The sequence below is a fragment of the Plectropomus leopardus genome, chromosome 15, assembly GCF_008729295.1.
Source record: "Plectropomus leopardus isolate mb chromosome 15, YSFRI_Pleo_2.0, whole genome shotgun sequence".
NCBI classification, from domain to species: domain Eukaryota; kingdom Metazoa; phylum Chordata; class Actinopteri; order Perciformes; family Serranidae; genus Plectropomus; species Plectropomus leopardus.
Window position 1 is genome coordinate 29,695,232 of NC_056477.1, and position 19,902 is coordinate 29,715,133.

The 19,902-nt window shown below is 38.0% G+C and overlaps 1 protein-coding gene across 1 annotated transcript in view; it reads left to right on the plus strand.

The window, feature by feature from the left end:
* ltbp1 (latent transforming growth factor beta binding protein 1) overlaps positions 1 to 19,902 on the plus strand; it is a 144,001-nt gene that overhangs the window by 11,592 nt on the left and 112,507 nt on the right. The window lies entirely within an intron of this gene.

The window sequence follows — 19,902 nt, forward strand, 5'->3', positions numbered from 1 at the left end:
CAGATTGGGCTATTGCATTTTTCACCGGGAACTGTTGTCAGAGGCCCCCTCTATGGCCAGAGCATCGAGAAAACGCAGATTTTTTAAACTTGAAGCTTTACTCAGTGTTTTTAGCAGCTGAAATAATTGGGTTCATTTGTTTTGAAGAGGAAGAGACTTCTGTGGATAATTCGGCTCCTGGTAAAAAACCTCCTGAAGGTCTGAATCAGGAATTAAGTACAGATTAGATAATGCTAAGCTATTGGTCCATCTCTGACATGCCAGTCAGCGCCAGAGAAACCCTAATTTGTAATGTGGAAGTTTATTCGGTGTGGTTACCAATTTTGATCACCTAGCCTATCTGTTTTGGAGGAAGAGGTGTCTGTGAATATTTGGCTCCTGGTTAAAACCTCTCCTCAGCAATGAACTGGTTGCAATCTCTAGTCTTCACCACTCTAAATTCCCCTTAACCTTACACACCGTTCCTTTCAAAAACACACAAACTAAAAACCCAGCACATGCTAATTGTTAGCTCTGCTTAATTTGGCAACTCTCAGTTTTCAGGGTTTTTATAATTAAACTGACATGTTGTAGTTGATTATTCACTTCTGCTGCGTTATCTCATGGCTTAGAGTTTTCCACAGAGCACAAAAAGGATTAGCACATATCACTTTTAAAGTTGTTCCAACTGCACACTTTTTTTTTTTTACTTACAACTATTTCATAATAAAGTAAAAATCGATAAATTCTACAGTGGTTGTTAGTGACTGTATGCATAAGTCAAGATCAAATGTGTGCAAACATGCATTTCATGAATGAGGCCCTGTGTCTGGACAGTTTTTTTTTTTTTAATACCGTCTGGCTGGCAGGAGCACGTGTCTGAGTGAAAGAGAAACAGATTTGAAATGGATTGTACTTCTTGGCTCAGGCCCACTGGCCAGATCACTTTCTTATTTGCAGGTCTTTGCCAACTTGTTATTTAAAAAGTAAACAGCTTTTCTCCAGTGCTGTGCCCATCAGTTAGAGTTTCTGAAGGGAGAAGGGAGGAAGACTGCGCAAGTTCTGTGGAGAATACCAGGAGTTTTCCATGTTTTTGTGTGTAGAAGATCAAATATTTTTTGTATTTTCGAGAACACCTGGTTAAATTGTGTTTTGTCGTTTATGTTTTCTGACCAGTGCCGTCACAATCATGCAGTTAAGATTTTCTTACTTCGGCTTTTGCCACTATACTAGTGTAAGACTAATAACAGACTAATAATACACAATGTGGGGCAGCAGTGGCACGACAAGGAGCAGCATTACCTCAGATTGTGTGCCTGATTTAGTTTATTGATCAGTGAGATAGACTTGGAAAGGAGTTTAATGTAAAAGAAAAAACTGCTTTGATGCCGTTAAACTAGTTTTGCCATGATGCTGGAGCTTATCTTGCTACATTCCTCTGGAGGGCACTTTTGGTGTACTGAAGCTTCATTTATTGCACAGTTACTGGAAGCTTAGGTCAATGCACTTTTTTAAGTATCTTGCCCAACCATGATAATACAAATAATTTATGAAATGAAATAGAACTAAAATGTGCCCACAATGCTGCTGTTGTGTTTGGCTTTGTAAAAAAACCCAAAATACATGAAAAAGACAAAAGACTGGTCGCTCTGTAGGCTATGATTAAACATCGGTTGAGTGCTCATGGAAACAGGAACCGACAGATCACTCAGAAGGAAATCCAGGCACTCCAAAAATGTGGAAAACGAGAAGGAGTTACTTTAGAAAGCCTTTATTATAGTGGATATATCATAACGCCTATGCAAGTATGGATGGCCATCCAGTGGCTTCCTATTTGTTCTTGCCGCTGTATAGGTGGGTTCATACCTATATTGCAAAAGCCCTGACAAAGACCGACAGTAGTGCTGGGTGATATGGCTTTAAATTATAATCACAATATTGGGCTATATCGCAATACACAATATGTATCTCTATATTTTGAAATCTCTTTTAAACTACTGTTAACTACGAAAATACAAAATTATGAAATAAACCACATTTACAAATAAAGTAGCTGCTGCTATAAAATAAAGTTACATAAACTACTGTGATAATATAGTTTAATAAAATGCTGTTATAATGTTAAATAAAGTAAAGTATAAAGTTAAATTAAGTACTGTTATAGAAAAGTTAAATGAAGCATTGTTATAATTAAATAAATCAAAGAAATACCAAAAGAAATAAACAATATAGATTAATATGAAACAATAGACTTTTTTTTATTGTCACATTATGTGTTTTTGTCTTATTACACAGCCCTAACTGGCAGTGGTCAAAAACATATTGGCTTTTTTTTAATGATGTAGCAACTAAAAATAAAGGCTTTTTTAATGTAATACCTCCTTGTTTTTAATGGTTTCTACATTTTTGTAGTTCCTGGATTTCCTTCCTGTTAAATCTAAATCCATGTTCTTAATTTCTTATTTTGTTAGCAAGGGAGTGTCAATCTTAATCTCAAATAGTTTGCTAAAAAGGTTTCACACTGGCTTGAGGTGTTTTTATACATTATGTTTTCAGGTTGTCTGTGCATCTGTGTTTGCGTCCATCCATCTGTTTGTCCATTCGTCTGTCTGTCCGTCCGTCCGTTCCATTTTGGCTTTAAACAAACTGAAATTAAGCCGCAAAGCACTGTCTGTAAATGCTCTCCAGCATAACTTTCCCCAGAGCTGTCAAACGCACTGCTGCACTCGTACGGGAGACTCCATAATAAATAAAGAGACCTGTTGTTGGTCCTCTCTGTCATCATCTGGCTCCAGTAAGCAATAAATATAGTCTCATATGAGCTGAGGCAGAAGAACCTGCCCAACAGCAGTAAGGTCTTGACAGCCAAGCTCTTTTTTTTTGTCACATGGGAACCTTGTGTTCAGGTAGACGATTTATTTACCCAGTTTATGGACACACATCAAATTCACATTTTTCTATGCATTACTTTACTGGCTTGCTCAAGGCCATGACACACGCTGTGGTTATCTCATTGGTTGCTGTTCAACGCCGCCTCTGTTGGCTCCTGGGATGGCTGCTTGTCTTTGTATTGTGTGTTGTAGGTGCCAGTAAATGTGGTCAGTGGTTGTCAGTTATTGGGAACATTTGGGGCCCGGTGTTCCCAGCTCTATAAAGAGTACCTAACTTGTTCCATGGGGAGAGGAAGGGAAAAGTCAGTTCTCTACACTCCCGGTCCTTATCTTGATCTTTCCTATACACAACATTCCATTCACTATTCTTTCACTCATACATACAAGTTGGCACCACTGACCTACTGATTGCCACACCTCACACCTTTTTTCTTTTGACTCAGCAATGGAAAATGATGACACTATGTGCCAACAGAACACGATCATAATATCACTCAGCATCACATAACATCAAAAACCTCTGTTCACACTGAATCCATTGAATATGCACTTCCATTACTTCATGTAAACAAACCACTTAGCTATCAGCTGTGCACTCGAGACCAGACTGGATACATAACCATTTAAAAGACAGATGAGTAACTGCTGTCTTTCTTTCAATGCTTGTAATGTTAATCTACTACCGTCCGTTTGAAAACATGTATTATATATATGTATATATATATATAATACATACATACATACATATATATATATATATATATATATATATATATATATATATATATATATATATATATATCTTAATCGCACCATCATGTTGCTTATCACTTGAGCTGGAGTCAGCTCTGTGGTAGACTTTTTTAAATTGCCAGAAGGTTTGCATAAATCAAACTGGTTTAAACTCCAAAACCAGAAATCGACCAAACTCTATTGCACGAAAAGTTGCTCAACAAATTTGTGCTTGGGTAGCTACTCACAGGGTTTGCCCAACTTGGTTTAGTCACTCCATTATCTTTACTCCAGCACTACTGTGCCTTTACTCAAGGTTTGCCCTGGCAGTGAAAATAGTTTGGGTTTACAGCCTTCAGGAGCCCCTATCAACAGGATGCTAGAAAACTCCTTTTGTTTACAGAGGCACAGGAACACTGAAGCAAACACTGCAAACCCTGGACAAAGACTAACAGGGCACAGTCCTCTGGATCTTAGCCTCTCACAGTTTACCCATACTCCCTCCAGCCGACAGCTTACATTGGAGGCACTGTGTAGTTAATGTAATATACCATCCATTTTCCAAGATAAATGAGTATCAACTACAGCAATTAGAATTAGAATTTGAACTCTGTTTTCAATGAAATTGATGCTTCAATAAAATTTTACCAGCGTGACAGCGCACTTCTTCTTCAGGGCCAACATATCTGCCCATTCTCTCTTCTGATGCCATCTCTGCAACTTTTTAGCTGTAACTGCCATGTCTTCACAACCGTGGCCCTTCAACTGGTAATGGGCTTGGGCTTGTGTGAATCCACACAGCATTCTGCCAAGGTTATGTTCGAGGCTGGATTTTTTGTCATTCGCATGATCTTAAATGTCTGTGTGAGTTCTGAATGTGGATTTGTTACTTCTGGAGCAGAAAGTCCAGTTTTAACTCTCTATAAGTCACTGGCTACATAATGTTTCTTTTAGAGTTGATTCTGGACTTATTGTCTTTAAGTGAAATTTTGGCTGAATATAGGCTGTAGAGTTGAAGTACTGTAGATAATAAGTCAAACTTGTTATTGCTGCATAATTCTTCACCTCCTGTTATTAATGCTGGTCATTCAGGGATTGTTCCTCGTGTTCTTCCCAGACTGCCATAAATAAGATAGAAAAGGTACAAAGATGTATGTTGGTTGTTTACTCGTTGCTGTAGAGCACAGATTGTGTTCATCTTCTTCTATCTTTGCAGCCGTTGTTGACAGCATGTGATTCAGCTGCACAGACCTTGTCTGATTCAGGAGAACTGATCAGGAGACATTCCAGTTCCTCCTCCAGACTGGATAAAGTCAAATGTGGGCACATTATTGAATTGCAGGGCAGAAGGGCCCTTTGTCCAATTGGCCTAAATTGAACACGCCATGGTTTTCTCACAGAGAAAACATTTTGTGACTTTGTAGAATTAGAATTTTTTACTTTCCTGAAAGAAAGCAGCCAAAATTTGAGGGAAAACACTGGTGTATGGACTACACCTTCCTCTATAACTGTGTGTGCATAAATTTAATTGATAAAACTGAGGAAGCCAGGATCATATCAATAGTACTGCAATGCAACACCTGCCTTGGTTCTGGTAGATCTAGGCTTGTTTTAATAGAGTGCTATCAGTTAAAATAAAGCCTGTTAAATGCAGATCCTGTCTGAACTGTACTCTTAATGTTTGCCACTTATTCAATTATTTGTGGCTGGTCACCACAAATAATTGAATAAGTGGCAAACATTAAGAGTACCACCTAGATCTACCACCAAGTTCTGATTTAATATTTTTGAGCTGGACTGGTCATTAGGAGCACTGTTGCAATATACTTGGCTGGTGAGTGCACCTGAGCACAGAGTGTATTTTGGGCACATACAGAGTTGCAATTGCAACATTGCAAAATCCTGAAGGGAGTGAATAAGGTATTCCAAAGATGTGTAGGGTTTAGTGACCTTTTTACATACTTTTTGTGAAATTACACAGCTTGTGACAACTTTAATTATCATGGAAAATTATCATAGACCTATAATCTACTCATATTAACCCAACAAAATTTACGAATGTTTAAATAGCTGAATATTCACTATTGCATAAGTGAGTGAATCCACTGTGACTTGCAGTGTGACATGTTCTGCTGGTCTTGTAAGTGCTGGAGATCAGTGTTCCTCTCTGCTAGTGATAGTTTCTAGATGATGGGTTATTCACAAAATACTTCAGCTAAAGGTTGGTGGTTTGATTCTCGGCTCCTCCTGGCTTTGGGCAAGATACCGAAACCCAAATTGCTCCCAATATGGCACCATTGCAGTGTGACTGTTTGAATGGGTACTGAATAACAAGTGGTACCTTGAGCAGTAGCCTTGGCCAGCAGTGTGTGAATGGGTGAATGTGACACGTAGTGTGAAAATGCTTTGAGTAGTTGAAAGACTAGAAAAGCACGAGAAAGTTTAGTCCAATTAATTATGAGGTTATTAAATACGAAATGTGGTCAAATGTGCTTGTATTTATTGAAAATGAACTACGAGATAAGTGTGGGCATAAATTGGTCAGGTGCTGCGGTTCCCCTATCCATTTGATAATCCAAAAATATTGTTTACATATGGCAACATCTTACCACAAAAAAGAAGGGACCAGCCCCCCACCTGCCAACTTGCTAAATCAGGTGTTTTGCTGTGGCCAAGTCCATTACAGCTCATTATTGTGTCCATCAACTGCTCTGAGGGCTGTGTGTGAATGCAGGTGTTATAAAGTGAAAGGGGAGGCACTGTAAATGTTCAGCAATGTGCCTGACACCTCAGTTCACATGGCAGTGGGGGAGTCAAGTCGATTTAGACGTGACTGTCGCTGGGTATTGTGGGTATTGTGTCTGGATGACGTCCACACTCACCCCACTTAGCCGCCGCTGCAGATACGAGCTCTCTGGATTAGTTTTTTTAACAGTGGAATGAGTTCTTGCGGCGGGAGGTAATAGCCAACAGCAGGCACTGAAGTCATCAGTGTTCTCCAGCGTTAGCCAATCTCATTGTCAACAGCAGAGGCTGATTTCCCCGATAAGATCTTTAATGTGGTTTCCTCAGTCTCATTTTAATAGCTTTCCTTTTTGGTAACGAAAGAGTGTGCAGCTTTTGAAGACAGGAAAAGGCGGCTTTTGCAAAGAATGCATGACAGCTGACCCAGAGATTTTACACACACCTGGAGGCTATGGCATTCCAAAGAAATACAAAAAATATGTAGGGAAGTGAACAGAAGATGCCAGTATTTTGGCAAGAAGCAAGTTTTTCTGACAAGAAACAAATAAAAGTGAAGAGACAGACTGATGACTAACCCGATAATCAGACTGATTTACCATTTTTGTTTCTCTCCATTCATTCAGCCTGACATCATGTTCATGTTCGCCAGTTTCTGTTTGGAACAGTAAGGGCTTTTTTCTTTCTTTTTTTCTTTTTTTTCCTTTTTTAAATATTGGTTCTTGTTTAACCCTTTGAAGCCTGAATCGACATAAATTTTTATTCAATTCACATGCCTTTTGGAAGTATTTAAACCTCCTGAACTTGAACAAAGTGATTTGACTTCTGTCGAAACAAAAGGCAAAGATCCACTGAGCAACTTTGCAATGAATACTCTGAAAATTCAAAAACATTTGCAGGTTTAGTTTAGCATTTAATGTTAATTTCCTTTTTTTTTCTTTTTTGACTGTTAGAGTGACAACAGTTGTAATCGAGGACATTCTTTAAGGATACTATTTAAAAAAATGAGAGAAAAAGAAAACACCCGCGTAAGAGAATCTGAGATAAACGCCCCCTCTGATCATCCATTGCTTCGTTTGATTTCTCTAGGATCATATCCAACATAAAGGCTGAGATGGACTTTCTTAAATGCTATGTTATCCCTTTTACAGGCTCCAAATTAAAAAAGCACCATGCTGTGGATCAACATTTGTTGCCTCTCCGAACTCCTCCATCGAACATGACTGTAGATCGTAAGACTGTGTGTCAGAGCCACATGGGAAATGTATTTTGAAGGAAAAAAGCCAAATGAACAGGATGTAGGAAGCTATAAGTATAATAATAACAAACCTATATTTAAGTATGTTAAAGAATCAAAATAGTTATTTGAACAATTTTCAATTAAAAAAACAACTTTTTTTCTCTTGTTTTTGTGGTTATCATCAGATCATTTTCTTTGAACTTTTTAGTAATTTCTTGCAAATTTTTGGTCATTGCCTTCTTCCCAAGTTTTTCAAAGAAATCAAGCCCATTTGCACAGGTTTTCAGGGGTTAATCAATCAGTATTTGTAAATGAAAACAAGCAAACAAACAAAAAAGAAGTGGGACAGGTGGGTTAAAAGTACTGGTTGGTCTTTGTATCTCTTGGCAAAGGAGGCAGGTTTTTCTCATGTACTCTTTCTACGTTTTTCAGTGAAAAGTAATGCACCAAAATTCGTATATATCCTCTATATTGATGAGCAAGTATTTTAATCCACATATTTTGGAAGGCTGTGATCACATGACTAATGCGCTGATGGGAGTAAGTGGTCCCTAGCTGGGGTGGTAGATGGGTCCCAAAACAGGGATTTTTCTCAGGAAAGAAGCGATAGAACTTGGTGAATTATCTTCTTAAGTTATGTTGTTACCATGTTTCTTTTCCTAAACCTAACTACAGTAACTTTAATTACCTAAATCTAACCTTTGTAACTTAACTTTTTTTCCAATTTATTTTTATTTTTTACATAATTTTAATGACGTAACATAATTCATGCAAAACAAATTTGTTGTATGTCATACAAGGTAGAAAGTACAAGGTAGATTTATTAGTTAGAAAAATGAAATTAAAATTTGGCTTTGATCCTGCTACATCTTTGGAGTTGAAGGATGAGTTGATTAAAATCATCAGCTACTACAAACCCTTGTATGAGGATCTGTGAATAAGGCTGTCATTTAGTGCATGCTCTGGACTTAAAAAAGAAAATTATAGTTTGTTACAACGTTTTGTTTTTGTAACTGCCAATCAATTATATAGTTACAGTACAGTTATAATGGCATTGTACTCACCAGAGTAACTGCTCTGACCTGAGAACTATTCGACACAGGCACAAGCAGACAGATGATCAGACGGGTTGTAAACAAACTTATTTGGAGGAAAGGAAAAAAATAAAGTGAACAGTAAAATGACATTAATTAAGTAGTTGATTCAACTTTAATCTACAGTCTTTCCCTTCATACCACTTACCATTATGATAGGCACACTCAATTTCAGTTTTACCTCCAGACAAAGTGAAGATAACTCTGTCCCCAGGAAGTGTGCCTGGCTTTGAAGCCAATTTTGTAATTGAAATTAAAAATTTTGTGGTATCCTGTGGCCCAAAAATACTTTTTCTTTGGATTTGAAGCTGAGGAAGAGCTGTCCTCGCTGGGTGTAGGTGCTGATGAACTTTTGTCTGACACCGTGTTACTATTTATATCTGATGCTTGCTTTGAAAGTGCTGCAATGGTAGCGGACCGGCTGACTCGTAATGTTTAAATGAGGAATTATTTATACAAAACCTCATGTCATTATAAAAGCCTACACAAAGTGTCAGCTGGCTAGAGGTAGATCAAAAGGAAGCTGAAAGTTTCTTCTGAGATGAATGACCATAGCTAAAAAACAAGCTAGGCTAAGATAACTTGATGTTGGCTATACTGTCTGTAATTTCCAATAAATATCACAATATAAAATGTGTGCTTTCTGATTTAAAAAGTAAAATTACAATCTTAGAAAGGTAGCAAGTCAGCTACTCATCCAATGGTTACCTCTGCACAGCAGATAGCTACATGGTTTGTTTACATGAAGTAACAGTGGTGGATATTTAATGGATTCAGCATGGACAGAATGTCCGGTATTATGGAATGCTACGTGGACATGGTGTCAATCCTCAGTGTTCCACTGAGGATTGAGTGCTGAATCATGAGGAACACCTGGTAAAAATTGGTAAAGCTATGGAAACTACAGTGCTATTTCCGATAGAGCTAAGGGCCATGAACATAAAAACATTGTAATGAACCATAGTTGGGTTAACCTGGCGATGTAACCCTGCGTACGCTGGCAAACAACATCCATCCAAAGGTTTTATCCACCTTGGTATGTTAGAATGATCTTTTATAGGTGTATAAGTGGTTGTTTGCCTTGTGATAGATACATCATTGAAGCCAAGTGAGTGAATAACGCGGATGTTTAATATGATAGGATTTCGATGGTGTCACAGTTGGCCAGTGGAAAGATAAGTGTATCTCTCGATCAGAGATTCTCGTCAGATTCTTATCAGAGCTAATCTGAACTCCGGGGGCCAGCAGTGACTCAGATAATGTGGAATCCAATACCTCATATATGGATGTCATAGCTCTCCACTGCTACATATTTCTGAATGTAGTGAGCATCTGTCCCAGCCACATGCAAGGTTAAACAGACTGTTGCAGTTACCCATAAAGTCTGAGCAATTTTCTTTCCCCTCACTTTGGAGTGTTAAGGTCTTGCATCAAGGCAGAGACACAAAGAAAATCATTATGCCTCCCAGTTTCTGCTTCTCACCTTGGATCCCTACCACATGAACAGAGCCGCACACTCACTCACACACCCAAAAATATTTTTAACTCTTGCAGCCCTCAGTGTGAGTGTGGAGGGGCTCTCTGAGGGCGATGGAAAGGTCAAGGACATCAGCATGACTGATCTATTTCTTGTCCGCAGCTAACAAGTAAATTACCATCACTTAGTCCGTCACCCTTGTCACAGAACGGAGCTTTTATGTAGCTGACCTCAGTCTGAGAGAGATGGAGAGAGAAAACTATTCACAGAACAGATGGCAGCCTCAGCTCCAGGCCAGAGAGGGGTGGGGGAAATGAAGACTATTTACGCTAGTCGGAAAAGAAACAAAAAAACTTCGCCCGGGGGGGAAAAATTATGGGGTTATTTCAAAACTCAAACATAAATGGGCTGGGGGGGGGCAGCATGATGTCATCTTTGAGGTAATCATTCTGTAGAAGAGAGGTGTAACTCAACTGATATTAGATGTTGAAAGTAGGGACACATTGTTTTGGACTGAAATTGCTGTGGTTATATATATGGTGGTGTTACTGTTTCTATGCAAGTACTATCTTTTACGCATCACCACAGTGAATGTTTTACTTTTCTGCTAACCATGGATACATTATATATGTACATTTCAACATTATATCAACATGTCTAAAGTGGAGGGGATGGTGTATGGTGTGTAACTGAAGCGAGACACCTGCCAAGCTGTAGACCAGTGCTCAAGACTGGCAGTTTTTTCACTATGTTTCTTACTGGGATTTTGCCACCAAAAGCTGGTATGTGAAGCCAAAATATAATCTTTTCCTTACCATAACCAAGTGTTTTTTTTCCTAAACCCAACCCCACAATAGTTGTAGGGGTGTTGAAATGAATCGTTCGAGATGCATCACGATGTGGATGACAGCACATAATTAATTAAAGCCACGTAACATTGCTTGTTGATTTTTGCGGCTGCGGCTGGACAATAAAGTTTTACAGTTCAATGGAATTTTCTGGTAGCAACCAGCACAGGATAGTAGCCATGTTGCATTTAAATGGTGGAAGAACGGAGCTAGCTGACTCCTTGTGTTTATTGAAGAAAAGTAGCCATGTGCATTTATATAGAAAATTGAGGATGCAATGCATTGTGATGCATCGTGGAATCAAATTGAATTGTTTACATGATAGTCATTACTTAATCGAGAAACCAGTGAAGATACACAGCCCTTACAAGCCCAGCATTTTTAAAATGTTAGGTTTTAACGTACACCTTACATCATAACGTACAAATATAACATATCTATGGTGTGCAGTCATGTTCAATGCCAACATTTATTCTGGCAGTTGGGTTGAACACTTCCACCTCGGATGTGTTAATTAAGTTATCCCTTTAAATGTTTAATTGGTTTAGTTTTAAGGTTGTCAGGGAAATAGAGGGCACCTGGAGGCATCAACGTAAACAGACTTACGGCCAGACACACAAGCCATCATCAAAGAACTAGCAGTGATTAAAGCTGTCTGTGGTGTCTTGGCCAAAAAGTTGCACATTAACACCCCCCTTTAAAGACTACAACTGACAGCTAACTAGCATGTGTGTTCTATGCTTGTGTGAGAAGAAATAACTCTATATACCAGCAAGCAGCAGTCATCTGTATGTACCATTAAAAAATGGAAACAGGAAGGTCGAGAGAACTGATTCAAGACGGTTTCTTAACTTACATGTTATGTGCGTTTCGACCTTGCTCCCTCTTGACTTTAGCTCTTGTTTACTTTCCTCACTTCTATTTCTCGTCTCATGAGCTGAACTTTACCGCCAGTCAGAGTGATCTCATTAACTGATAGACTCTGCCATTGCCACCACTGATTTGACATTTCAGTAAAAAAAAACTGCAATCAATAAGGCCCAACTGTTTGGGAGACCACAAAGAGGACTGTTGGTTGACTGCAGCTTGGTGTGTCAGGGCCTTTAATCTGAGCCGAGCACTTGAAACAAAAAAATTTCAGACCATCAGTGAAATTTCAGTAGAATCACCATAATTATTAGAGTCACCGACAGGGTAGGTAGAGGAAAATCTGTTGAACTTTGACACAAAAATGTGTGCTGTTGGCAAACTGTAAATAGTCTGGACAGAGCTTATTTTGTAATAAAGAACACTGTTATGTTTATAACCAGGTGAATCCGAAATGGATGAAGCCATCATATCCTGAAAGAACTGATCCACAGAGGACATGTAGCATGTTTTGCGGTCAGTCATAAGACAGAAGTAGATGGTACAAATTTGTTGCCTTCCATTCATTGTGTCAACATACCGTCCTGTCCGCACAATGTTACTAAGATTCTACCACGTATTGATTTTTAAATTCAAAAAGGTTAGCTGTCATATATTGTATATTCATTATACATAGATTTAGATATTTCAAGCTTTTTTGTGTTAATTTTGATGACTAGTATAGTATGACTAGTAGAAATCTAGTATCTCAGATTATTACAATATTTCCTTTTATCCCACCTCTTAGAAGTATGTTTATTTAAATACTCAGTACTATACTCAATACTATTCAGCCTTCAGCTCATTTATATTTTTGGGCTGGGTGTTTTTAATTTTTTGAAATATGTTTTGTGTTTGTTTTTCTTTTTCACATGTTTTAACTCTAGGCTATAATTATCAAAATTAAAATAGAAAAAATCCTTGCTACATTTTAATATATGTAATGAGTCTAGAATATATTAAATTTTCACTTTCTTAAATAACTGATGGAAAATATTGAACTTTTTCACAATATTCACATTTTTTGATATGCACCTGTATAAACACCTGACAGGAAATGAAGATGTTTAATGTTGCATTCATAATACATAAAACTAGTATTCTTCAATGGAAGTCAACCACCAACATATTAGTTTGTGCCAGTTTGTGTGGTGGGATGCTTCTTTGTAGAACACCATGTAAAGTGAAAGGCAACGCCACCACTCAAAGGCATGACGCCATCATTAAACAGAAAGCCATTGTGCAATGGGGATAGCTTCTTTCAAAGGCTTACATATTTCACTCAGTTGTACACATGAAACCTGACAAAAATAGCTTCTTAAACAATTTTCAGATGCTGTTAGACAACAGTGATGTTTAAAGGTCCAGTGTAGAATTTAGTGGCATCCAGCATTAAAGTTGCAGAACTCGTGGCGTCTGGTGGCTCAGTGGATAAAGCAGCACCCCATGTACAGAGGCTATGTCCTCGCTGCAATGGCCTCGGGTTCAAGTCCGGCCTTGGCCCTTTGCTGCATGTTTCCCTTTCTCTCTCGCCCCCTTTTATGCTCACACTGTCCTGTCAATTAAAGGCAATAAAAGCCCCTCAAAAAATAAAAAGAAAAAAGTTGCAGAAATGAAATTTCTCAGGTGTGCCAAGCATGTACGAGAACTACGGTGGACACGTGAAAATGCAAAAAACATGAATACCTAGTAGTTTGGGTAGTACTTAATGTTTCATACCCTCATACCTTCCTAAAAGTGTGCTACTTAAATTCTGCTTTTCAGAAATACAAAATACACAATATAAACCCACAAAATGTTAAGAAAAGTAATATTCTCACACCTATTTTCTTTATTAAAATAGAGAAATTCAAAAGGTACACCTTTTGAATTCAACTTTTTCTCGGTCACAGAAGACTGACGGGGCTTTATTGCCTTTTTATCTTCATTCAAACTGGACAGAAACAAAATAAAACTCACCCAAACCATCTTGTTTACTAGTAATCTAGTTAGTAAGTCCACTGTTCCAACAATCACCAGCTCCGGTTTGGTAGAAATAAATCCTTAATTCACCAAGTTAGATATAAACAACATGACATGACTCGTTCTCTCCCTGCTGGCTGCCAGCTGTTTCAGTCCTGTAACTTTCCCTCCATCACTAGGTGTCACTGTGTCTTTCAGTTGGCTGCCTGTTCTGCCAGTAGAGACCAGAGACTGAGCTCTGGTGGTGCGTGCTGTGCACTACATACAGTAAGTTGAATAGAAAAATGAGTGCCTGTATTTATGAAGGTATTGAAAAACATACCTTTAGGATTTCTAAATACCCTGGTATAGTATCTTACAGTGATACCACCCAAGCCTAATACCTAGGGCCAGTTATGTATAAACAATATGGTGGACTATGCAGATATGAACGTCTCATTCTCAGGTAATGAAAACACAACTGTTCTTAGTGCCAGTTGATTATACACTAATAAAAACATAGCTGTGAATATTATATTCCAATTCTACCAATAGATGACCCTAAATCCTCAACACTGGACCTGTAAAATATGCTGATCAATCAAACAGCATCATATTTGTCATATGTGGGGTCTACAGACTTGGCCAGATCTAATTTATAAGAAAAGACTCATTACTCATACATTGACTATGTTGTGATTGTCTTGAGAAATGTGGACAACCACAGAGGAGGTAACTTTTCCTGGTGCCAGCAGATGTCTTTCATCAGCCATTTAGTTTTTCCTTCATCATTTTCACAAATCTCAAAGCCACTAATTAGACTAACAAGCTTAGTGAGGAGGTGACACACCCTCTGGGACCCTGGGGAGAATGAGAGGGCCTCTCTCTGAGTCATTTCTCCCACTGGCTCCACACACACACACACACACACACACACACACACACACACACACACACACACACACACACACACACAGTGAAAGGCTTTTAGGAAAGTGTATCATTTAAAGGTGGCTGAGTGTGTGTGTTTGTGTGTTCTGGTACTTCTGTCTTTGTTAAAGCAGGTCTTATTGGAGAACAATCAAACCTTACTGTTTCTTAGGCTCACTGTTAGGACCTGACTTTATCAAATTATTAAGATTACTGTTAAGGTAACAGCATGTTTACATTGAGGAATGAGAACAGTCCAGATGGGGGTGTATTATCTGCTATTAACTTCCTTTGTGTGGTTTTTATCTAAACATATCTAAGCATGCATGTGCATATGTGTGTTGGAGAGCAGTGTTTAAACTCCTGCCATGTTGTGTGTGCGACACGCTTTGTAGTTGATAAATGGATGCCCTTGATCTGCGCGGGGAGAGAAGAGCCCTGTGCAATTACACGCTTTTTATGGTCTCCTGTACACTAGGACAAAAACATGTATACTTGTATGCACAGGAACATATGCATCCAGTCAAGACAGTATTTGATAGCTGGACTGGTCAGTTAGTTATTTGCAAAATGACTTAATGACCTCAAATAATTAATTGTTTAGCTTTACTTGTCAAAAGTCTTAATTTAGGGTTTACACAACAACTACCTTTAATGTTCTGGGTCTAATTTTTGTTGTCTGCTAACTTCGGTTTAGGTTTATTTAAAAAGGGACAGTGCAAATTCATAAATACACAGGGTATAAAAATGCCAAAATTATCCAAGAGGCTATTTTTCATCTGTATTCCCTTAACCTTAAGGTGTTACACAAGACTTCTTAAAAAACTACAAAGCAAAAGAACAAAGAAATAGGGCATACAGTTAAAAGACTTCTTTAACCGTTTGAAACCTGGAGCAAAATCAGTTTTCTTGTGCTGCTTTCAGCCATAATTCAAGTGTTTAATTTGCTCAGGGTTCAAAGGTTCATATAATTTAGTGTGATTTCTTTTAAAAACATGGTAAACAAGTGAAAAAGCAACTTGGTAACAAATGTTTCACACATTGCAAGAGATTAGTGGATGTGCTTCATAGTTGGCTACTTATGGCCATCATGAATAAGTATGTCGTTTACATTAGAATTTAAATTGCAAATATAAAAAAAATACACCAAATGGAATCATGTCAATTAAAAATCAAACTACCAATTAGTGCATAAAAGTTTTGCGCTTGCATGAGGTGATTTTTCAGGTGATTGGAAAAAGCCACATTTTACAAAACTGCAATGGAAACCCTTTTTTGGCTTTTTTAGGTCACATGATGCTATGGCCTCATGATGCAGCAGGGGCTACAAGAGGTGTTATTGCATCACATAACTCTTCAAAAGTTGAGGGGATCATCCTTAAGTTTTGAATCCACAATTCCTCTGTGAAATCATGGACTATCATCTCAGATATCACAGATATAATTGCCTTTACATTATTGCTTGCATCACATGACTATGTCATCTTCAATTGGGAATAATGATGGCTAGTGTAGTGGCCACTAGTAATACTGAGTCAGTTATTGCAGCTTTATAGCAACAAGATAATGTGCATGGAGATTGAACAGAAATCCCAGACAACTGTGTCTGCCAGCTGTCACTTGTTGATTGCCAAGCTGCCTAATAGCTGCCTCTGATACTAACTTGAACAATCACCTAAAGCATATCGCACACAGAAACAGAGATGTCCAACCATCTGTAGTCCCTTCAGTTACATCTACATTGAACCATGTGGTGTCACATAAGGTCATTATGTGTCTTTCTTGGGTTGCTAAGTGGAATTTTACATGGTGGCTGCAGTTATTTTGTCATTCTGAAAGCTTCCTGTCACAATGACAATACACTGGAAGACAGTGCCAATTAGTTACATGCATCTGGGTCATAAAAGTAGGCAGTCATATGGTGGCTCCACTGCCTATTTTGTATTGCAGCCATCAGGTCAATCCTCAGATTTGTTGTGGCTGTAGAGCAGGGGTTCTCAAACTTAATATTTAAAGGTCCGAATGAAGTCAAAGGTCCCGAATAACCAGATAAGCAGAATGACTGTTTGGAAACTTATGGAACTTGCTGATAACTTACAAACAACGTACATTCAAGTTGAATGCAGTCTGAGACAAAATACATTCACATACATACATTTGGATAGTGACATCCTGAAGGCATTGGCGACGTAATGTACACTGACAAAGGACACTGAAGTCTGGTGCTAGCAGGACAGAATGCTTAGCCTATTAGCTGTTAACTTACTTCTTCATTTTGAACAAAATAAGGTGACGCCTGTTTGCTGACCCTGGCACTCTGACAGGTTATGATTTAACGTCATACAACTACTGGCTGTCAACACTGCCATGACAATTATGTCAAACTGGGAAATGACTACATTTAAGACTTAATCTAAGGCCAGGATCACAGTAATTATCTCTAAATAGACTATATTCTACAAAACTAATAATTTATTGATCAGTATCATTTTTTTTTCAAAGTAGGAAACGTAAGTTTCATTACATTGGATTATTACATTCCTAATATGAGATGTGGGCTGGGTCCGTATTAACTTGTCATCTGGTCCAAACCCAGACTGGAGTCTGGACTTTAAGAAAATCTGTTGTAGAGTAAGGCAGCTGCTTTTTACAAATTAAGCCAACAGCCTCATTTTGTCACAGTAAAGAACCAAAAATCCCTCCACACACTGCTTCACAGGAGCTTTATTTTATTTCATCTCATCATTATACAGAAAAAGATTAAAATTCAAGATAACACTTTCTATGACACCCATGTCAATAATGCATACATTATATTCTTCTCATAGCACTGTATAATTATAGTTAGAAGAACTCATAAATATTCATAATGCTTCATAAAACAATACATTATAAAGCATTTTATAATTACTTAATGTTAACTAAAGCCGAGCTTGTTGCATGTGACAAAAAATGGGCATTTATAAAGTTTGAACCATGAATTGTAGCTCTTTTTCTGCTGTAATACATCAAAATCAGTTTATAATGCATTATAATCAGAGTTATAATGCATTATATTGTTATTATAAGTCACTGTTTGCTTTAGGTGGAGTGAGAAAATTTGAAATCCATACAAGATCAACTAACAAAACATAAAATGTATTTGTTAAAGGATCATAAGAGAAACTGAAAAGCCATCCTGTCGTCCATGTGGATATTATGTAAACATGCACTTGGAGCTCTTTTGCTGTGTGTATGCCGCGTTTATAGATGTACGCCGGAGGTCATGACATCTAATAGCAGCAGATGGTTCTGGAAGAGGCTAATAAAGTGACTGAAATGACTATCTTTAACCAGCTTCACTGAAAAATGACTGAGAGGTGTTACCAGCTGGGATGACACCACACATTTAAATGTGACATTGTGTCAACATTAGCACAGTATATACGTGTGTTAACATTCTATTATAAATTTTCAGTCTTACTATATAAGATTTTTGTGTTAATTAGGTTTCTTTCACACCTGCAGGTTTACTAGGTTCAGACCACAGAAAAAAAGATTGCTGTCTTTTGTTTGTAGTCTGCTTTGTGCTCACACAAGGTAGGTTTTCGTTACAGATTTGCGCAAAACTTTTTATTACTTAACTTTTTTTATTCTTTTAAAAATATCGATAAAACACAATTGTGAGATGACTGCGTTTCCACTGAGCGATGTTCTGTGACTTTTCCTCTGGTGATAACATTCCCAGAAGCATGGTGATTGATGTTCAAAACATTTGCAGCTTTATTTCTATTGCATCCACTGCACTAGCCGTCATTATTTCCAGTCCAAGGCCATGTAGGCATGTTATGCGAGCAATAAATGACAGGCAAGCTCCTAACATATGGGAGCGGCCACGTATGAGGGATTTCTGGGAGGTGATAGTCCATGATTTCACAGAGGAAGTGTAGATCAAAACTCCTGGATGATCCGCTCGACTTTTGCAGTTATGTCATGCAATAACACCTTTTGTAACGCCTGCTGCATCATGAGGAAGCCAGTTCCTACTGATAAGCACATCGCCATAGCATCATGTAACCTAGAAAAGACTAAAATATACGAAATATGTTCTTTTGGAATTGCTTCAGATATCACCTCATGCAAGCCCAAAGAGTTTTTTAAATTGCTGTGTTTCCATTAAGTGTATTTTATATTCACAATTTCAATTTGCGCAATTTGAGGGTTAATGGAAACTGGCCTAATGTCTCTTTACAATATAATAAAAGGTAAGCCTAAACAATTTGCAATGCAAGACAAAAGCAATGTCCAGGGCCTGTCCATCCAATGAGAGGTACTACTATTATTATCCTATCTCAGTGTCCTGTCTGTTGAAGCACCAGTTTCAGTTGTAATTTGGCTGATGATGATCATCCTCTCCTCTGACACCAGCGATGTAAAGATGCTGTTGAGAGCTAGAGCTGCTGAAGTAAATATTTGATTCATAGCCCTGAAATGTGGAGTTGCTTATTCAGATCTATGAAATTGACAAGCTTAGAACAATATGGTTTATAAAGTTGTTTTTTAATGGCTTTAAAAGGATGTTAGACAACTCTTTTCACCAGCTGTCAACAGAATAACTGCTGGACACCTGTCTGAAATTGATTTGAAGTGAATAACTAGATTGGTCATGGCTCAATGTGGACTGCTTGTCTCTGGCTGGAAATGTTGAGCTGTTGACTTTCAGTCAACTGTAAGAAGTCAGTGGTAGCAGACAATAAACAGTTACCACAGCGCCTATAACCATGACGGATTCATCCGCTGTGAGCGAGCAACAAACTAACAGCTCTCCAGTTTATTTATTACTAATATTTGCAAGTCGCTCTGGTGCTCCGTGGTTGCTAAATGTTACTAAATAGTCTCGATTGGAGCTCTGCAAAAGCCCTGCTTTGTGTGTGTGTCTGTGAGAGGTGGAAACCCATACATGAGAGCAAGAGAACCAAAGTGCTGGTGGCTTATAAAAACGATGTGACAATTTATACTTGATGTTTGCGATAAAGTCATTTTATGAATCGCTTGTGGTAAAAAGACAAATGATAGGATACGTGAAATTAATGTCCTCATTAATACAGCATAACTTAAAGCATCTATGATGATGGGTCCAAAA